Raw genomic sequence first — 19,240 nt, 5'->3', positions numbered from 1 at the left:
ATAATAAAAGCCTATTTGGGTCTGTTATCTTACCAATAAACCGCATGGATGCGATTTTCTGCAGCAGCTGTATCTTATCATTTATTCTTCACGTCACGACGATATCCCAGGACGTGATCCAGATTCGCTGTAAGAGGAATCGGAGAAATCTCTCTTTCGCAGGGCACTTGGAGCGCTACTAGAATAGAAATATAGAATAGAATAGAATAGAATAGAATAGAATAGAATAGAATAGAATAGAATAGAAAAGAAAACCAATAGTGCTGGTTGATGAGAAGCTCACCATGAGCCGGCAATGTGCGCTGGCAGCCCACAGGGGACTCTGTCCCTCTGCTCTGCTCTCCTGAGACTCCCCTTGCAGTGCTGCCTTCAGCTCTGGGGCCCCCAACACAAGAAGGAGATGGGGCAGAATCACCTCCCTCGACCTGCTGGCCACACTTCTTTTGATGCAGCCCAGAATACGGTTGGCTTTCTGGACTGCCAGTGCACATTGCCGGCTCATGTTGAGCTTCTCATCCACCAGCACTCCCAAGTCCTTTTCCTCAGGGCTGCTCTCAATCCATTCTCCGCCCAGCCTGTACTTGTGCTTGGGATTGCCCCGACCCACATGCAGGACCTTGCACTTGGCCTTGTTGAACTTCATGAGGTTCTCACAGGCCCACCTCTCCAGCCTGTCAAGGTCCCTCTGGATGGCATCCCTTTCCTACAGCGTGTCCACAACACACAACTTGGTGTCATCTGCAAACTTGCTGAGGGTGCACTCGATCCCACTGTCCATGTCTCCAACAAAGATGTTAAACAGCACTGACATCTGAGGAACACCACTCATCACAGGCCTCCACGTGGACATTGAACCATTGACCACAACTCTTTGAGTGCGACCATCCAGCCAATTCCTTATCCACTGAGTGGTCCATCCATCAAAACCATGTCTTTCCAGTTTAGAGACAAGGATGTCGTGTGGGACAGTATCAAATGCTTTGGATAGGTCCAGGTAGATGATGTCAGTTGCTCTTCCCCTATCCGTCAATGCCGTAACCTCATCATAGAAGGCCACCAAATTAGTCAGGCAGGATTTGCCCTTAGTGAAGCCATGTTGGCTGTCACCAATCACCTCCTTATTTTCTATGTGCCTTAGCATAGTCGCCAGGAGGATCTGCTCCATGATCTTGCCAGGCACAGAGGTGAGACTGACTGGCCTTCAGTTCCCTGGGTCTTCTTTTTTCCCCTTTTTAAAGATGGGGGCTATGTTTCCCCTTTTCCAGTCACTGGGAACTTCCCCAGATTGCCACGACTTCTGAAATATGATGGATAGTGGCTTAGCAACTTCATCTGCCAGTTCCCTCAGGACCCATGGATGCACCTCGTCTGGTCCCATGGACTTGGCCACATTCAGGTGTGACGGCTGAATGCACGGACTCCGTAGATGTGATAGCAGAGACACCTTTATTATTATTATACAGGCAGCTTTTATAGATTATTACTCTAGTCGTGATGTGTCCACGCGCCCCTCACCCAGCTGTGATTGGTTACAAACAATAGTGCACGCACCTATTTTAACTTTACTATTGGCTATGCCTAAAAAGGAGCTGTTTTCCACCTGCTAAACTAAACATCATTTTCTCACACACTGTATATCATCTTCCCATACTCCCCATGTCAGCTTCTCACACTCCTGCGCTAGCTTCTCACACTCCCTGCACCAGCTGTTCACACTCCCTTTTCTCTTTTACCCTTTTTATCGGTGTTTTCCAGCTTCCTCAATAACACAGGCTTAAATCATCAAGGCCGGGCCCCAACCGTAACTGTGTGTATGATTCCACAATTCCCCTTTTTGTTTTTCTATGACCATTGCTTGATGAACCGTCCTTTGTACCATCCGTTGGAAGCATGACAATAGGCAGGGGATGATTATTACTATGCATAAAAGAACTACTAGCAATATAATGCCTGCTTTTGCTAAAGATTTTAACCAACCTGAAATTCCCCAATTCTTGAACAAGCTACCCAACCAATCCTGATGAACCTGAAATTCATTCACCCGATCTTTCAATTTCTGTATTGTCTCATGAATTGATTCTGAGTGATCAGACAAGTTCATACAACACATTCCTTCTAGTATTTCTCAACCATGCCCCTGCATTAGCAATAAGAAATCTATGGCGGCTCTATTTTGCAGAGTAGCGTGTCTGATAGAACTCACATCAGTTAAGAGCATTGATAAAGCAGAAGCTGTAGCATTAGTTTGTTTCGCAAGCCAACAACCTAATTTATTCAATGTAGTTAACGCCTGTGCCACTCCAACTCCTGGTGCAAGTATTGAAGCTGCAATGATTTTTGCTGGATTCCAAAATTCAGCTCCCGAATTGCACTAGCTACTGAAAGCATGTATACTTCGCTTATTTCGAGTGTGCCTATGACTTAGGATCATGGTGGTATTAGGCAAATACATTCCTAAAGTTCCCATAGTACATGGACCTCCCCTTATATGCGAAGGAATACCTTGCCAAGCTCTATCCTCACATATCAAGAACAATCCTTGTCGCAGGCGTAATGGTGCATTAGCAGATTTGGAGATAGTGCGACTGGTAATATTGCACCATGCAGCCGCACTCCAATACACATCTGTGGTGGCATTTACACTAACTACTCCTGCTTGATCTGGTCCTGTGTACTTAAAGTACAGGCAATAATCCATTTTTACTGATCCCAGGAGCTCTAGCTCTTGCGGCTCTGATCCAAGTAAGGGTAGGTGTTTAACCCATTTATCCCAGTTATTGTGCCATGAAGAACATAACTTGTCGCTTAAGCCGCCTGGCATGGTGTTAATACATAACAACTTTACCTTATCTGTAGGCAGTCCGATCAGGCAAGTGCGGAAAGGGTTACCTGCAGAGGATATTGACAAACAGATAGTGTCCTGACCTATGGCATTAGCCATTGTTACCCATACGTTCCTTCTCTGTGAAACTGAGACCCATACAGCTCCAGCTGTGGAGCATATTTCTAAGACAATTATTCCCGGCAATAGATAATAAACATTCATTGTTGCCTTCAGCCAAGTTCTCTTCTCACTGTATCTTAGTTCTTTCCCAATTAATCTCAAACTCTGTCCCCCAGATCAAACAAGCAACCCAATCTCCCACTCGTCCTTTCAGTCCCAAACTTTCTGGTCCGTGATGTTCCCAGTCCAATGCTGGTGATGCTATGTTCCAGATGATTATTCCGAATCACAGGGTTGTTGGCATCCACTAGATTCTTCTGCATCTATCCTGACATTGTCCGAGGTGGTCTCATCATTGCGGTTCAAGACTGGTCGCACGCACCTCGCAGGGACCCACTTAACGCCGTTATCTGTGGAAACACAAGCATATCCTCGACCCCAGGTTAATAACTCAAAAGGTCCCTCCCATCTCCATGTTAATAATGATTTTACCCATACTTTTGCTCGTTTACCTTCTTCCCCTTTGTTTGGGAGAGAGTGAAAATGCCTTACAATAGGAGGATCTGCATCACGATCGTGCAAATTTAGGTAATTCAAGGTGTATATAGCTTTGTTAAGCCTGTTTTGCGGGGGCTCATCCTGCATGCCCCCTTTTTGTTTTTCTAGCATGGTTTTGAGAATTGTATGAGCACATTCTACTATTGCCTGGCCTTGGGGCAAATGTGGTATTCCAGTAATATGAGTGATTCCCCAACGATGGAAAAATTGACGCACTGTTTGACTTACATAAGCGGGACCATTATCTGTCTTGATTTCCTGCGGCACCCCCAGTGCTGCAAAAGCACTGACAAAATGTCATGTGACATCACGAGATTTCTCTCCTGTACATGCTGTGGCCCATATTGCATGAGAATAGGTATCAATAGAAATGTGTACATATTTTTGTCGGCCAAATTGTGGGACATGGGTAACATCCGCTTGCCAGAGCTGTAACGCATGTAACCCTCTAGGATTAACTCCTGTATGCCTAATGGTAGCAAATGGTTGACAGTCTGGGCACATCTGTAGGATTTGCCGTGCCTCAGACTGTGACAGATGAAATTGGCGTCGCAAGGCCTTTGCTGATTGGTGGTAAAAGGCATGGGAAGTTGTTGCCTGTTGTATTCTGTCAGGCACCGGGGATGACCAAATTGGCAGAGTGAGCCTGTCAGCTCGTGCATTACCTTCTGCAATAAAACCTGGCAAGTTAGCGTGACTCTGTACATGCATGATATAGAAATCATTAATTCTATGGTTGACTTCCCACAACAGTGCCTTAAAGAGAAAAAACAATTGTTCATTATTAACTTCCTTTAACCAAGCATATTCTATACGTTGAACAACCCCACAGACATATTGAGAGTCAGTGATTAAATTGAACGGTGCATCCCTGTCGTGGTTTTTGGACTGAGGGTCGAGACAAGAACCGAGCGGGAGCACCCACCAACCATGGTCTCGGGCAAAACATGACTCAGGCTTTCTTCATAAAAACAAAACAATTTATTAACAGTTACTTAACAGGAGACAAGGGAACGAAACCGGTTACTTGAGAGGAGAAAAGAGAAAACAAGGCCCAATCTTAAAACAACACCTCCCCACCCCCTATTTTCCTTTCGTTCCTGGCTCTGCCTTCCCCCCAGCGGCGCAGGGAGACAGGGAATGGGGGAGTACAGGTCAGTTCATCCATGTTGTTCATTGCCGCTCCTTTCTTAAAGGAGGAGGAGTCTTTACACCATTTTTCCCTTGCTTCGGTGGATCCCCTACTCACAAAGAAAAAGTCCCCAAACTTTTCCAAAGTAAGTCCTGCCCGCAGGATTGCAATCCTTCCCCATGGATCGCACCAGTTCGGGCTTTACCAGTCTCGGCCTCTTAGGGAGCTGCTGCCACTCGCGTCGGCGTGGGTCGTCCCACGGGCTCCAGATGCCTCCACGACCTCGTCGTGCATTCCATGCCCCATTATCAACAGTACCTGTTCGCGCATCCCCTGCTCCACGACCTCTCCTGGGCTCAGGCATCTCCTTCCCGACGTGGGTTTCTCCACGGGCCATGAGTGGGTCGCTGCTCCGCCGAGTACACCCTGGCTGCAGGGGGTCGCCTGCCATCTCACACCGATTTGCAAGGGAAGCCTCAGCTCCAGTACACCTCCTCCTGCTCCATCTTTGCTGACCCGGTCGTTGTGGTTGTCTTCTCTTAGATATTAATCCTCTCCAGGGGAGCTCGGCCCGGCAGGCACCCCGGGAGCAGGGTGCTTCCCGAGCCCCCCATGCGGCTCCCCCGGCGCCATCTTGAGCACATGGCGCCGGCCCGGGCCCGGGCAGCCGCCCGGCCGGGAGCCGGGAGCGAGGGCAGCGCCCTCCTGCTCTCTCCTCGCTCCTGAGCAAAAAGCCCTTTCCCGCCCCTTTGTCCCAACTTAAATAGGGCAATTCGCAGAGGCGCCAATTTGGCTCAACCTCCCCCGGGGGGGATGGGACTCAGATCTGGTGGCACAGGGAGCAAATCCCCTCCCCTGCCACCAGAACACCCCCCCACACATCAAACTATCACAATCCCATTTTTTGAATACTGCAACCACGGCTGATAACTCTACAATTTGTGGTGAACCTTTAACAATTTGCACCTCCTCATGCCAATCGCCATCATCTTTCCATACTGTAGCGGCCTTCCCCGTTTTTCCAGACCCATCTGTAAATACCGTGATTCCGTCAACCGGTGTAGGACGACACTGAGGTCAAAGCTGTAAAGGAAGGTCTTGTAAGATGCTTAACATTTTGTGTGAAAGGTAATGGATAGACACTTGTCCTGTGAATCCCAAAAAAACATTCTGTAGTGCAACACTATTCGCTAGGCACCACTCTAATTGTTCCTGCGTGAGTGGAATTCTGATACAGGCCGGCTCTCTACCTTGTATTTGCACAATTCGTTTTCTGCTTTTACATACAACCATAGCAATCATTTCCGTTCTTGTTACAATGGTTTTTGTTGGCTGATGTGACAGAAATACCCATTCCAGTAGGATCAGAGGATCACTGTGTTGTTCCTCGTCCCACTGTGCTATTATACCTAAAGGTTGTTTCACGTTATTAATGACCATTAATGTAATCTCTAAATTTTCCTTTTGTCTCTGAGCTTGCAGAGATTGAATTGCCAATTCTACCTGGGTTAGAGCTTTCTGCACTTCTGGTGTTAGCTGTCGGGGTGGATTTAAACTAGGCTCTCCCTTCAGCAAATCAAAAAGAGGAGAGAGTTGAGTATTATCAATGCCTAGCAAGGGACGAACCCAATTTATGGTACCCAGCAACCTTTGAAGGTCATTTAGGGTTTGTATTTTTGTATTCAGGGTGATTCGTTGAGGTTGCACAGTTGACATAGAAATTTTCCACCCCAAATATTTCCAAGGTTGCTCCTTTTGAACCTTTTCTGGAGCAATCTGTAGCCCATACGCAGAAAGCACTGCTCTTGTTTCCTCAGTCACCCTAGCCAATAAATCAGGCAACTGACCAGCCAATAGGATATCATCCATGTAATGATAGATCAACATTTGTGGAAATTTAAGCCTGATTCCTGAGAGGGCTCGTGCCACATACATTTGACAGATAGTGGGACTGTTTTTCATACCCTGTGGCAGTACAACCCAATGATATTGTTACCGAAAATCCGGAATAAGAAACTTATCAACACCAATGGGATGTAGATAAGCAGACACTTCTTTATTGCGGCGCCGGGTGCACAGGGGATATCTCCTCCTAACGTGCGCGCCTTGCACCGAAATCAAACTTCTTATATAGAGCTGACACATGCAAATCCATTAGGAAATCATACATAAACATACAAATTCCCGAAAATCATTAGTATATTCTCCTCCCATTTCTGATTCTGTGCCATCAAAGTTAGAATCATCGAGAAATGAGTCTGGGGTGTAATATGGGTAGGTGGTCTGTGAGTCGGTGGTCACGATCTCCCCCTGCCGGAATTACCTTTTGCTTAAGTTCACGGTTTCTGGCAGGTACCCATAGACCATTACGAAACCGTTACGGTTGGCTTTCTTCATCTTCATTAATCTAGACCTTGATAGCTACATGCATTCTTCTAGTTCTATGTAGGTATCATAAATCAGTTTACAAATCAACTTGTGCTTTGTACTACGTATTCTTACTGGATGATTCTGACCGATCCCTTTGGTCCTGGTACAGGGCTATAGGAGTTTCATAGCAGCAGTTTCATAGCAGCAGTTTCATAGCAGCATGTGTTTACTATACGAGCATACTTTTCATTAAAAGATTTCTTATAATTCTATATTATTAAAATCAACTACTAACTAGTTTACAATTAAAGAAACTATTGATTAAACTTTAATTACCAAAAATTCTAAGTATCAGTAACATTTCCCCCCTTTGAAAGTGTTGAAATTGCTATTTCAATACTTTCACCACTTTTACTTTTATTGTTTGATACTCACTTATCATCATGTTCAAAGCTGAGATTTGTTTCAGCATACCTTGGCAATAAACCGTGGTCTGGTGGAATAGTAGGTAACTCTCTCATGATTCTGCGATTAATTGCAAGTTTACTAGCAAACTGTTTCTTTAAACAATTGTATATTAGCATGATCATGAGGAAGACAATTAGCAACAGAAACAGAGTTTTAATCAAAGATTGGATCCAAGAGCTTAGATTCCAGCCTAGTCCTTTGAAAATTTTCCCTATCCAATCTTCTGACATGTCCTCTCGGATTGATTCTGTTTCTTTCTCAACTTTTTCTAGCAAATCCAAGTCATGCTCCACATCCTGTGTAACGTTTGGGATGTGTATACAACAGTGGTCTGATTTATCTTTGAGATATCCACATACTCCATGTTCTTTGAGTAAAAGCGTGTCTAAAGCCATTCTATTTTGAAGTACCATTCGAGATGTTGCCTGCAACTGAATGTTCAATTCTTTGAATCCTTTCTTTGTAACATTTGCTAACTTTTCTACTTGACTTGTTAAATGATACAGCCATTCTCTGTTTCTATATGAGGCTATAGGATTTAAAAGAGACTCAAGAGCCCAGCTAATTTTTAATCCTGTTGATGGTTCGTTCCAAATATCATCTGTCTTGGGCCTTTTAGTTCGTTTTAAATTTAGACTTTCTAGGGGTCCTTTAAATGGTGATTTTTTCCAAATTGGACACAATGTTGGCATGCCTAAGGTAATTTGTTTAACTTTACCATCTAATGGTAAGTGTGTTGTCCAGGTTCCATCATTTAGTGCCCAGACCAGGTGTCCAGGACTCTGGATTGTACTTTTCTTACAGCTTATAAATGTTCCCCTTTTAATTTGATAATCTGCAGTCACTTGAAGATCGTTTTTTGAGTCCTCGACAGAAACACCCATATCTCACTGCAGCTGCTAAAGGGGGAATTTCTTGTATTGTTTTACTTACTGTACTACAATTGTAAACTTTGTCACATTTCCACCAAGATACTGAACTTTCCTCTTCTAGTGACGTAGTTCCTCTATCTGTTATTGTTGACCAAAATCCAGAAATTGACCCTACCCACGCAAAACACCAAGGGGTTTTTGCCATGTATTGAAATTGGGAGAATATAGTCATGGACCAAATTGATTCCCAAGTAATTTGTTCTTTTTGTGAAGTTTGAACGCTTTCTTTGCATTTCCATTCCATTATCATACGGCTCACATTTTTCTTTATTGGTTCATCATAAGAACACCATCCATAACCATATCCTGAATCTAGTCCTGTTCAACCTCCACTGATGTCTACGAAGTTTGAATTCAGTAATTGTGTACATTCATCCTTACTTCCTGGGGACTTCCATTGTTTTCTAATATATTTCACTTGTTCATACCATTGTGTCACTGGCTGTTGTTCACAATGAGTGGTCTCATTTTTATGTTCCTGAGTTATCAAATTCATAGTTAAGATTCCCCATGGAATGGATTCACCTACTGCTCTTGGTATTGGTAAACAAGCAGTAATTTGTGTAACATTCTGTAAATTGGCAAATCCTTTGATTAATCCTAATATCAAATTTTCCTCAGAGGTTTGTTTGGGAATTTTAATCACTTGTTCTGTTTCTAATTGTCTTTTGTTCCTACTCACCAAATCAGTCCATGGTTTTACCAGTACTATCTTCCAGCATAAGATCCAAAGAACAATTACAAACAGATATGAGAAATTAGACATGTTTCAGAGTCAGTTTCAAAGTCTCTGGGTCATGATTCACAATTTTCCAGGGTGCTGGTGCTTTCTTCACTCGAGTGTAATGTATCCAGGCTGTAGATTCTGCAATCTTGACTGCTGTGAAGGTTGTCAGCAGTATCTGGAAAGGTCCTTTCCAGCGCTCCTGCAGAGGTTCAGAAGTCCACATCTTTACGTAGACATAATCTCCTGGTTGGAAATCATGCACCGGAGTGTCTAAAGATAAAGGTCGATTCCAAATCACAGCACTCCGAATTGCAGCTAAGGTTTTCCCTAGAGAAAGCAAATAGTTATATACATCTTGTTTTCCTTTTACATGCATATTTGGATTTGGTTCCGGGGACTCATAAGGTTTTCCGTACAACAATTCATAAGGACTGCTAGAGGTTCCACTCTTTGGCTGTACTCTGATTCGAAGTAATGCCAAAGGTAATGCTTGAGGCCATTTTAAATTTGTTTCTTGACAAATTTTACTTATTTGTCTTTTTAGAGTCTGATTCATTCTTTCTACCTTTCCACTGGATTGTGGCCTCCAAGATGCATGTAAATCCCAGGCAATGCCTAATACTTTGTTAATGCTTTGGACTACTTCAGCAACAAAGTGTGGACCTCTGTCAGATGAAATTCCAATTGGAACTCCAAATCTTGGAATTATTTCTTGTAGTAACCATTTTACTACTTCTTTTGCTTGTGTGGTGCGACAGGGAAGGGCTTCAGGCCATCCTGTAAAAGTATCAACCCCCACCAGGATGTACCGGTACCCATTCTGTCTAGGTAATTCTGAGAAACCTACTTGCCAATAATCTCCAGGTTCTGTGCCAGATTTTAATTTACCCATTTGGACTTTTTCTTGATTACTGGATTAATTTTCAAACATATTTCACATTTTGCAGTTATCATTTTAGCTAATCCTAGCATTTTAACCGATACTACTTGTTTCTCTAAGGAAGTTACTAAAGCTTCTACTCCCCAGTGACATTCCTGATGCTTTGTTTGAATTATTTCTCTCATCAGAATGGGTGGGACCACTACTTGTCCACTAGGGGTTACCCACCATCCAGCTAAGTTTTTCTTAGCATTTAATAACTGGCTTAATTTATCATCTTCCTCCGAATATTTTGGCTTTTCCCTAGGGAGGGCTACTGTTTTGGAGGGAATTAATGCCATTTGGAATGCTTGGTTCTTTGCTACTTTCTTTGCTGTTCTATCAGCTAAATTATTTCCAACAATTTCTTTTGCGTTTCCAATTTGGTGTGCTTTACAGTGCATGATTGCTACTTGTTCTGGTTTCTGAACTGCATGCAAAAATTGTAAAATTTCATTTTGATGCTTAATGTTTGATCCTTGAGAGGATAATAATCCTCTTTCTTTCCACAGAACTCCATGGACATGCATTACTCCAAAGGCATACTTGGAGTCAGTCCAAATGTTCACTTTCTTCTTTTCACTTAATTCTAGGGCTCGAATTAAAGCAATAAGTTCTGCCTTTTGGGCAGATGTGGTGCTTGCCAATGCTCTGGCTTCTATAACTGTGGTGTCTGTTGTTACCGCATATCCAGCGTATCGGACCCCTTGCTCCATAAAGCTGCTGCCATCTGTATACAATTCCCAGTCTGGTTGCTCCAGTGGTACATCTTTCAAATCTTCACGACTGGAATAAACATACTCGATAGTAGCCAAGCAATCATGTTCCAGTTGTCCTTCTTCCTGTGTGGAGCTTAAAAACACTGCAGGATTTACCAGGTTAGTTGTTTTTAGAATCACATCATCCTGTTTGGTTAGTACCACTTGGTACTTTATCATCTGGCTTGGAGATAACCAATGACCCCCCTTTCGTTCTAGAACAGTTATCCCCATGTGTGGGACATAGACCGTTATTGTCCTTCCCAAAGTCAATTTGCGAGCTTCCTCTATCAGCAGCACTGTTGCTGCCACCGCTCGCAGGCAACTTGGCCATCCTTTACTCACTGTGTCCAGTTGTTTGGGGAAGTATCCGACAGGTCGCTTCCAGCTGCCCATCTTCTGGGTCAACACTCCCAAAGCTAGGTGTTGCCTCTCATGGACAAACAACTGAAAGTCCTTAATTAAGTTTGGAAGTCCTAAAGCAGATGCTGACATCAAAGCACGCTTTAATTCAATAAAAGCTTTTCGTTGATCTGGTCCCCACACAAAAGGAGAAATCTTCTGGGCTTCATACAAAGGTTTAGCAATCAGCCTGTAATTCATAATCCAAAGACGACATCACCCGGCCATTCCCAAAAATGCTCTGAGTTCATGAATATTTTCTGGTTCAGGTATATTGCAAATAGCTTCTTTTCGACCTTTTCCCAACTGTCGCTGCCCCTTAGAAATTTCAAAGCCCAGATATATCACAGTCTGGCAAGCTATTTGGGCCTTTTTCTTAGATACTTTGTACCCATTTAGTCCCAGAAAGTTCAAAAGGTCTATTGTTACCTGGATACAGGTCGACTTTTCCTCTGTAGCAATCAGTATATCATCCACATATTGTAGCAGTAGATGTCCAGGTCTTGGTTTCTCTTGTTTCCATATCTCGAGTTCTCTCGCCAACTGATTCCCGAAGATCGTTGGACTGTTTTTGAATCCTTGGGGCAGCCTTGTCCACATTAACTGCATCTTTCGTCCAGTCTGTGGATTTTCCCACTCAAAAGCAAACAGTTTCCTACTTTCCTTTTCCAAGGGTATACAAAAGAAAGCATCTTTCAAATCAAGCACTGTAAACCACTGATAGGTCTCTTTTAACGAGGTTAGTAATGTATACGGGTTTGCTACTACTGGGTAAATATCTTTGACTATTTGATTTACTGCTCTTAAATCCTGTACCAGCCAGTATTCTCCGGATGGTTTTCTGACTGGCAAGATAGGAGTATTATATTCGGATTCACATTTCTCTAAAATCTTATACTTTAAGAATTTGTCAATTAATTTCTTCAATTCCTGTCTGATTTCTGGTTTAATTGGATATTCTTTCAATTTGACCGTTTTTGCTCCTTCTTTTAATTCTACTTTAACAGGCTCTGCCAGTTTTGATTTGCCAGGGATATCCGTTTCCCATACTGTGGGAATCACGGCCAAATCTACATCCGAAGGAATTTCTTGTCCCTCGGTTGTTTCTTGGATCATCAGAATTTCACTTGTTTTTGATTCTGGTATTTTTAAGAGAATCTCTCCTTCTTCAAAACTGATCTGAGCATTTAATTTAGATAATAAATCTCTTCCCAATAAGGGTACTGGACATTCAGGTACATACAAAAATTCATGAGTGATTACCTTTTTCCCAAATTTTAAATCCAGGGGTTTTAGGAATGGTCTGCTTTCCTCTTTCCCAGTGGCCCCTATAATATTTGCCGGTTTTGTTCCAATTTTTCCCTTACAGGTGTTTAATACCAAAAACGTTGCTCCAGTGTCCACTAAAAATTTAACTTCCTTTTCTCCCAGCTTAATTACAACCAGAGGCTCAGCTGGGTTCCCCTCCGGTCCCCTTCAATCATCTAGCATCATGATTTTAGCTATTTCTTGCTGAGCATTTCCCTTTCTGGGGCAGTCTCTTTTCCAATGTCCCTCTTCCTTGCACAAAGCACACTGATTCATTCCTAGGGGAGTGTTAAAATTCCTGCCACCACCGTTCACAAATCCTCCTCTTCCACCGAATCCTGAACCTCTTCCCCTGCCTCGTCCTCTATTCACTGTTCCTGTCATGACTGCTAGCAGCCTGTTTTCCCGAGATTTTCTTTCCTCCTGTTCTCTATTGTTATACACCTTCCAGGCTGCTTCCATCATTTTATTTAAACTCCTAGAGTCTTCTCCCTCTAATTTCTGAAGTTTCTTCCTATGTCTGGTGCTGATTGTCCCATAAAAATCAAAGCCAATTGTATTTGTGCTGCCTCAGTTTCCACCTTTAAATCAGTATATTTTCTGGCAGCTTCCTTCAGTCTTTCTAGAAACACTGAGGGAGATTCATTTTTGTCCTGCCTTACTTCATATAATTTAGACCAATTCAAAGACTTAGGCATGGCATGTTTAATTCCATACAAAATCCATTTTGATACCGTCTCAATCTCTGTCTGTGCTCCACATTATTTGGATCCCACTGCGGATCCCCAGATGGAAAATTCTGTTCCAAAGTTCCAGTCATATTTTCATTCAGAACTGCCGCTTCAGCCTGTGCTCTACCTGCTTCCAACACCATTTGCTTTTCTGTATCATCCAATAAATTATCTAAGACCACCTGCAAATCACTCCAGTCTGGGTCCTGTGTTCTAATTATAGTATCCACCACTCTTCCTACTCTTTCAGGATCCTCTCTGTAAAGTCCGGCTGCCTGTTTCCAAGCCATCAAATCAATAACTGAAAAAGGCACCTTTACATACACCGGCCCATTGCTGCCAACTCCCTGCCGCAGGGGAGCTATTGTGTGTGTCTGCTGTCGGGTTCTCCGAGAAACAGGAGTATGAATTACAATCTCAGAGGGACCCTCCTCGGCATCCTCAATACCACTGCTTTCTGGTTCTTGCATCTGTTCCTGATATTCTCGACCCCGATTTCTTTCTCTCCTAGGAGGAGATATATCTAATTCTGGTCCCTCATCAACTTCAGAAGTAATCCTCTTTTTCAAACAATCCTTCCTAATTTCACACACTGAACAACACTTTTTCTCCTTTTTATTCCCTGTAGCAACAGCCAATATCAAACCATTTCCATCCGCTAGTTTACACTCTTTCTGCCAGTCTTTTCTTTGTCTCAAATAGAAAAACAAATCTACATAAGGTATTTCATCCCATTTCTCTTTCCTTCTACAAAACATCATTAACTGAAAAATAGTATTATAATTTAAAGTACCATTCACAGGCCATACTTCTTGATCTTCTAACGTATACAACGGCCACCACTGATTACAATATTCAATCATTTTGTTCTTTTGCAAATCATCTCCTATATTTCCCCAATGTGCTAATAAGCATCCTAACGGAGAAGTTTTCGGAATTTTGTCATTTGCAGCCAAATTACTCATACTTTTACTTTTAAACAAATGAGTTAACTTAGATGCCATGATATAACTGTTAATACAATATATAATCACTCAAATCTGTCACTCTGTTTTTCTTCGACTGCACCCCTTACAGGATAGCAGAACCACAAATCCGGACCCCGCACTCACTTCGTGCTTAACTGCACGTCTCTCTCTCACGGTCACACTCACACAGTTCTGTAATTTATTACCTTGAGCACAAGTACGTAACACAATAAACACAAACTCGGCACCTTAGTACTCGGTCAAGATAAACGGTTCCACAATATAGCACACAAGAAAACTTCTAACTTACGTTAGAGGCACAACTTATAGAACACTATAGCCAGCATATAGGTTCCAAGTCTCCGCTATGTCCAACCCTGCAATATCTTTCGCTTATGACTTACGGGCAGACGCCCAGGCTTCCACTCCACGAGGATCCTCTGCCCAACCCTGCGCAGCTTTCACCACGACTGACAGGCAGGCTACAGCGAGGGGACTCGAACCCACTCGCAGTGGGACTCGAACCCACTTTCCAGAGGCGGGACTCGAACCTCCTCTATGCGGTGGGACTCGAACCCACTCATTTGAAACAAAAGAAAGAAGTGTCTTACCCAAAATCCAGGGGACGTCGCGAAGAACCTTATGGATCGGGGATCGATGGGTATCCTCAAGAAATCCTCGGTGCCGGCTGGAACCGATCAGGTCCCCGACTCCTCCGGTCTCCTTCAGCGAGGTCCCATCTGGGTCGCCAAAACTGTTACCGAAAATCCGGAATAAGAAACTTATCAACACCAATGGGATGTAGATAAGCAGACACTTCTTTATTGCGGCGCCGGGTGCACGGGGGATATCTCCTCCTAACGTGCGCGCCTTGCACCGAAATCAAACTTCTTATATAGAGCTGACACATGCAAATCCATTAGGAAATCATACATAAACATACAAATTCCCGAAAATCATTAGCATATTCTCCTCCCATTTCTGATTCTGTGCCATCAAAGTTAGAATCATCGAGAAATGAGTCTGGGGTGCAATATAGGTAGGTGGTCTGTGAGTCGGTGGTCACGATCTCCCCCTGCCGGAATTACCTTTTGCTTAAGTTCACGGTTTCTGGCAGGTACCCATAGACCATTACGAAACCGTTACGGTTGGCTTTCTTCATCTTCATTAATCTAGACCTTGATAGCTACATGCATTCTTCTAGTTCTATGTAGGTATCATAAATCAGTTTACAAATCAACTTGTGCTTTGTACTACGTATTCTTACTGGATGATTCTGACCGATCCCTTTGGTCCTGGTACAGGGCTATAGGAGTTTCATAGCAGCAGTTTCATAGCAGCATGTGTTTACTATACGAGCATACTTTTCATTAAAAGATTTCTTATAATTCTATATTATTAAAATCAACTACTAACTAGTTTACAATTAAAGAAACTATTGATTAAACTTTAATTACCAAAAATTCTAAGTATCAGTAACAATATCGCTTCATGGGTTCGCTCTGATTGATTGATGGGATGGAAAAGGCAAATTTTGGCCCATCCTTCTCTGCAAGAGGGATGGTAAAGAAACAATCTTTTAAATCTAGTACAATAATTGGCCAATTAGCTGGAATCATAGTAGGAGAAGGGAGTCCAGGTTGGAGGGCTCCCATAGCTTCCATTACTGCATTTACCTGCCGCAGGTCATGTAACAGTCTCCATTTTCCATTTTTCTTTTTTATCACAAATACAGGTGTGTTCCATGGACTAGTGGTCAGCACAATATGCCCTTGTTGTAGTTCATTAACCAATTCGTGTAGCGCGCGGAGCTTTTCATGTGTAAGGGGCCACTGATCCACCCAGACAGGTTTATCTGTTAGCCATGTAATAGAAACGGTGGGCCGCACTTCAGTGACTCCTATGAAAAATGCTGAACTCCAATGGTGATCCCTCAAGAGGCCAACACATCTCTTCCCTACAGAATGAGCGGAACCCCCACTACATAAGGGCGTATTGTGGAGACCTTGCCCTCGGGGCCCACCACTTGAATCAAGTTGACACTCTGGTATGATGTTGTAGTGCCTCCAATACCCGAAAGGCCAGAGGCCACCGGTCGTATTGTGCGGAGAAGGGATTTGGAGAAGTACTGAGACGAGTCAATATGAGTTAGCTGCAGGAAGTCTCCTTTATTGCGCGGTTCTTATTGCTTATATAGACAGTTTTTGCCAGTAATCCTGAGACCACACCTTTTCTACACCATTATTGGATGATACATATGCTTGTCATATTTAACAGCTTATTTCAAACAGATACCCGCCTAGCGAAGCTCTGCTCTAAGCAAACACTACTCCCTTATCATACAGCATAGTTTTCTTATCCTTAACTTCAAGGGCATTCTGCCCTTGAGGCCTAACTTTCGAGCTCCAGTCTTTATTTACACAGGGTTTTCTTCGTGCAGTCTCTTCAAAGATCTGCACTCCAACAGTATTGGCCACGATGAAGGCCATTTTGCTGAGGAAATAACTGTGATATCAGCACCAGTATCTATCATTCCTGTCATTGTGACAGCAGTAGGTCTGCCCTCAGCATTATGTATGGTACATGTTAATTTAGCTCGCTGTACTGTCTCAAGTTGTGTCCATAGTACCACAGGACCTGTAGATCCAAAACTCCCAGTCCCCCTTGTTCTTTTTTCTATATTTAGGGGCTGACCCTGGAAGGGTATTAATTGGGCTATTCGGGCTCCTGCGGGTATAACAATGGGTGGAGAAGGAGTCCAAACCATAGCCTGAATTTGTCCTACAAAATCTGCATCTATTATTCCAGGTAACACAAATAAACCTTGTACAGTTGTACTTGATCGTCCCAGTAATAGTGTGCTTAATTAGCCACAGGCCCTTTTTGCGTCCACTGGGATCTTATGTACCGTAGTATCCATTATTGTTGTTTCACTGAGGATGGCCACATCCATTCCTGCGCTGCCGGTGGTTCGTGCTCGGAGGTGACTGCATCCACTTGGTAAATGTGTCGGGGCACTTGTGTCTGCACGCGCCCGCGACTCGCGTTCTTTCCGAAGTTTCCCGGAAGCAATCTCCCTTCTAGACTATACTTCGAGTGACATTGTCTGACATAGTGGTGACCCTTCCTACAGTCAGCACCAACGGTCTTTCTGCACGCCTCGGTAGCACGGACGGTAAGTTCTGCGGCCGGGGGGGTAGATTGAGGTGGAAAAAGCGAGTGTCGAGTGAGCTAAAAGCCAGGCATCGCCCGGCGGGAGCCAGGATCTCCTGTGTCCCGGTTCCGGCAGGGCCTACGTGACTGCTGACGCAGGGGGGCGGACCCGGAACAGACGCGGGAGATTTAAAGGTGGTGAGTCAGCACCAACGGTCTTTCTGCACGCCTCGGTAGCACGGACGGTAAGTTCTGCGGCCGGGGGGGTAGATTGAGGTGGAAAAAGCGAGTGTCGAGTGAGCTAAAAGCCAGGCATTGCCTGGCGGGAGCCAGGATCTCTTGTGTTCTGGTTCCGGCAGTGCCTACGTGACTTCTGACGCAGGGGGGCGGACCCGGAACAGACGCGGGAGATTTAAAGGTGGTGAGTCAGCACCAACGGTCTTTCTGCACGCCTCGGTAGCACGGACGGTAAGTTCTGCGGCCGGGGGGTAGATTGAGGTGGAAAAAGCGAGTGTCGAGTGAGCTAAAAGCCAGGCATCGCCCGGCGGGAGCCAGGATCTCCTGTGTCCCGGTTCCGGCAGGGCCTACGTGACTGCTGACGCAGGGGGGCGGACCCGGAACAGACGCGGGAGATTTAAAGGTGGTGAGTCAGCACCAACGGTCTTTCTGCACGCCTCGGTAGCACGGACGGTAAGTTCTGCGGCCGGGGGGGTAGATTGAGGTGGAAAAAGCGAGTGTCGAGTGAGCTAAAAGCCAGGCATCGCCCGGCGGGAGCCAGGATCTCCTGTGTCCCGGTTCCGGCAGGGCCTACGTGACTGCTGACGCAGGGGGGCGGACCCGGAACAGACGCGGGAGATGTAAAGGTGGTGAGTCAGCACCAACGGTCTTTCTGCACGCCTCGGTAGCACGGACGGTAAGTTCTGCGGCCGGGGGGGTAGATTGAGGTGGAAAAAGCGAGTGTCGAGTGAGCTAAAAGCCAGGCATCGCCCGGCGGGAGCCAGGATCTCCTGTGTCCCGGTTCCGGCAGGGCCTACGTGACTGCTGACGCAGGGGGGCGGACCCGGAACAGACGCGGGAGATTTAAAGGTGGTGAGTCAGCACCAACGGTCTTTCTGCACGCCTCGGTAGCACGGACGGTAAGTTCTGCGGCCGGGGGGGTAGATTGAGGTGGAAAAAGCGAGTGTCGAGTGAGCTAAAAGCCAGGCATCGCCCGGCGGGAGCCAGGATCTCCTGTGTCCCGGTTCCGGCAGTGCCTACGTGACTGCTGACGCAGGGGGGCGGACCCGGAACAGACGCGGGAGATTTAAAGGTGGTGAGTCAGCACCAACGGTCTTTCTGCACGCCTCGGTAGCACGGACGGTAAGTTCTGCGGCCGGGGGGGTAGATTGAGGTGGAAAAAGCGAGTGTCGAGTGAGCTAAAAGCCAGGCATCGCCCGGCGGGAGCCAGGATCTCCTGTGTCCCGGTTCCGGCAGGGCCTACGTGACTGCTGACGCAGGGGGGCGGACCCGGAACAGACGCGGGAGATTTAAACTGCCCTGAGGAGCGCAGCGACCCGGAGCGCTGCGAACAGGAGCGGGCAAACAGGGGCGTGGCGCGGCAGAGTGAGGGGCGCGGCAGTTTGCGCGGCAGTTCGCGCAGGCAGGGCGAGCAGACAGAGCAAGCAGGCAGAGCGTTGAGCCCGGTCGGAAGTCCCTGACTGACATGGTGGTCACTAGGCATAAAGCGAAGGCTGCCTCCAGCCCGGTGCCAGCCAGGACCGACGCAGCCTCCCAGACGGACCCCCGCTGGGTGCACGCTGCCACCCAGGTAAGCTGCAGGTCTTGTTCCCCAAGTGTATTGGCTCAGGTTGCCACCGGGGAACTCACTTGT

General features: G+C 45.2%; 1 protein-coding gene and 1 pseudogene across 1 annotated transcript in view; one reads left to right on the top strand and one right to left on the bottom strand.

Annotated features, from left to right (window-relative positions):
* The window catches only part of LOC147526221 (netrin receptor DCC-like), a 56,229-nt gene that overhangs the window by 25,151 nt on the left and 11,838 nt on the right, over nucleotides 1–19,240 (top strand). The window lies entirely within an intron of this gene.
* Nucleotides 78–2,698, bottom strand: LOC147526222 (uncharacterized; annotated as a pseudogene).

The sequence above is a fragment of the Tauraco erythrolophus genome, chromosome W, assembly GCF_009769465.1.
Source record: "Tauraco erythrolophus isolate bTauEry1 chromosome W, bTauEry1.pri, whole genome shotgun sequence".
Taxonomy (NCBI): domain Eukaryota; kingdom Metazoa; phylum Chordata; class Aves; order Musophagiformes; family Musophagidae; genus Tauraco; species Tauraco erythrolophus.
Note: the sequence above shows the minus strand (reverse complement) of the source record. Positions and strands in the feature narration are given on the sequence as shown.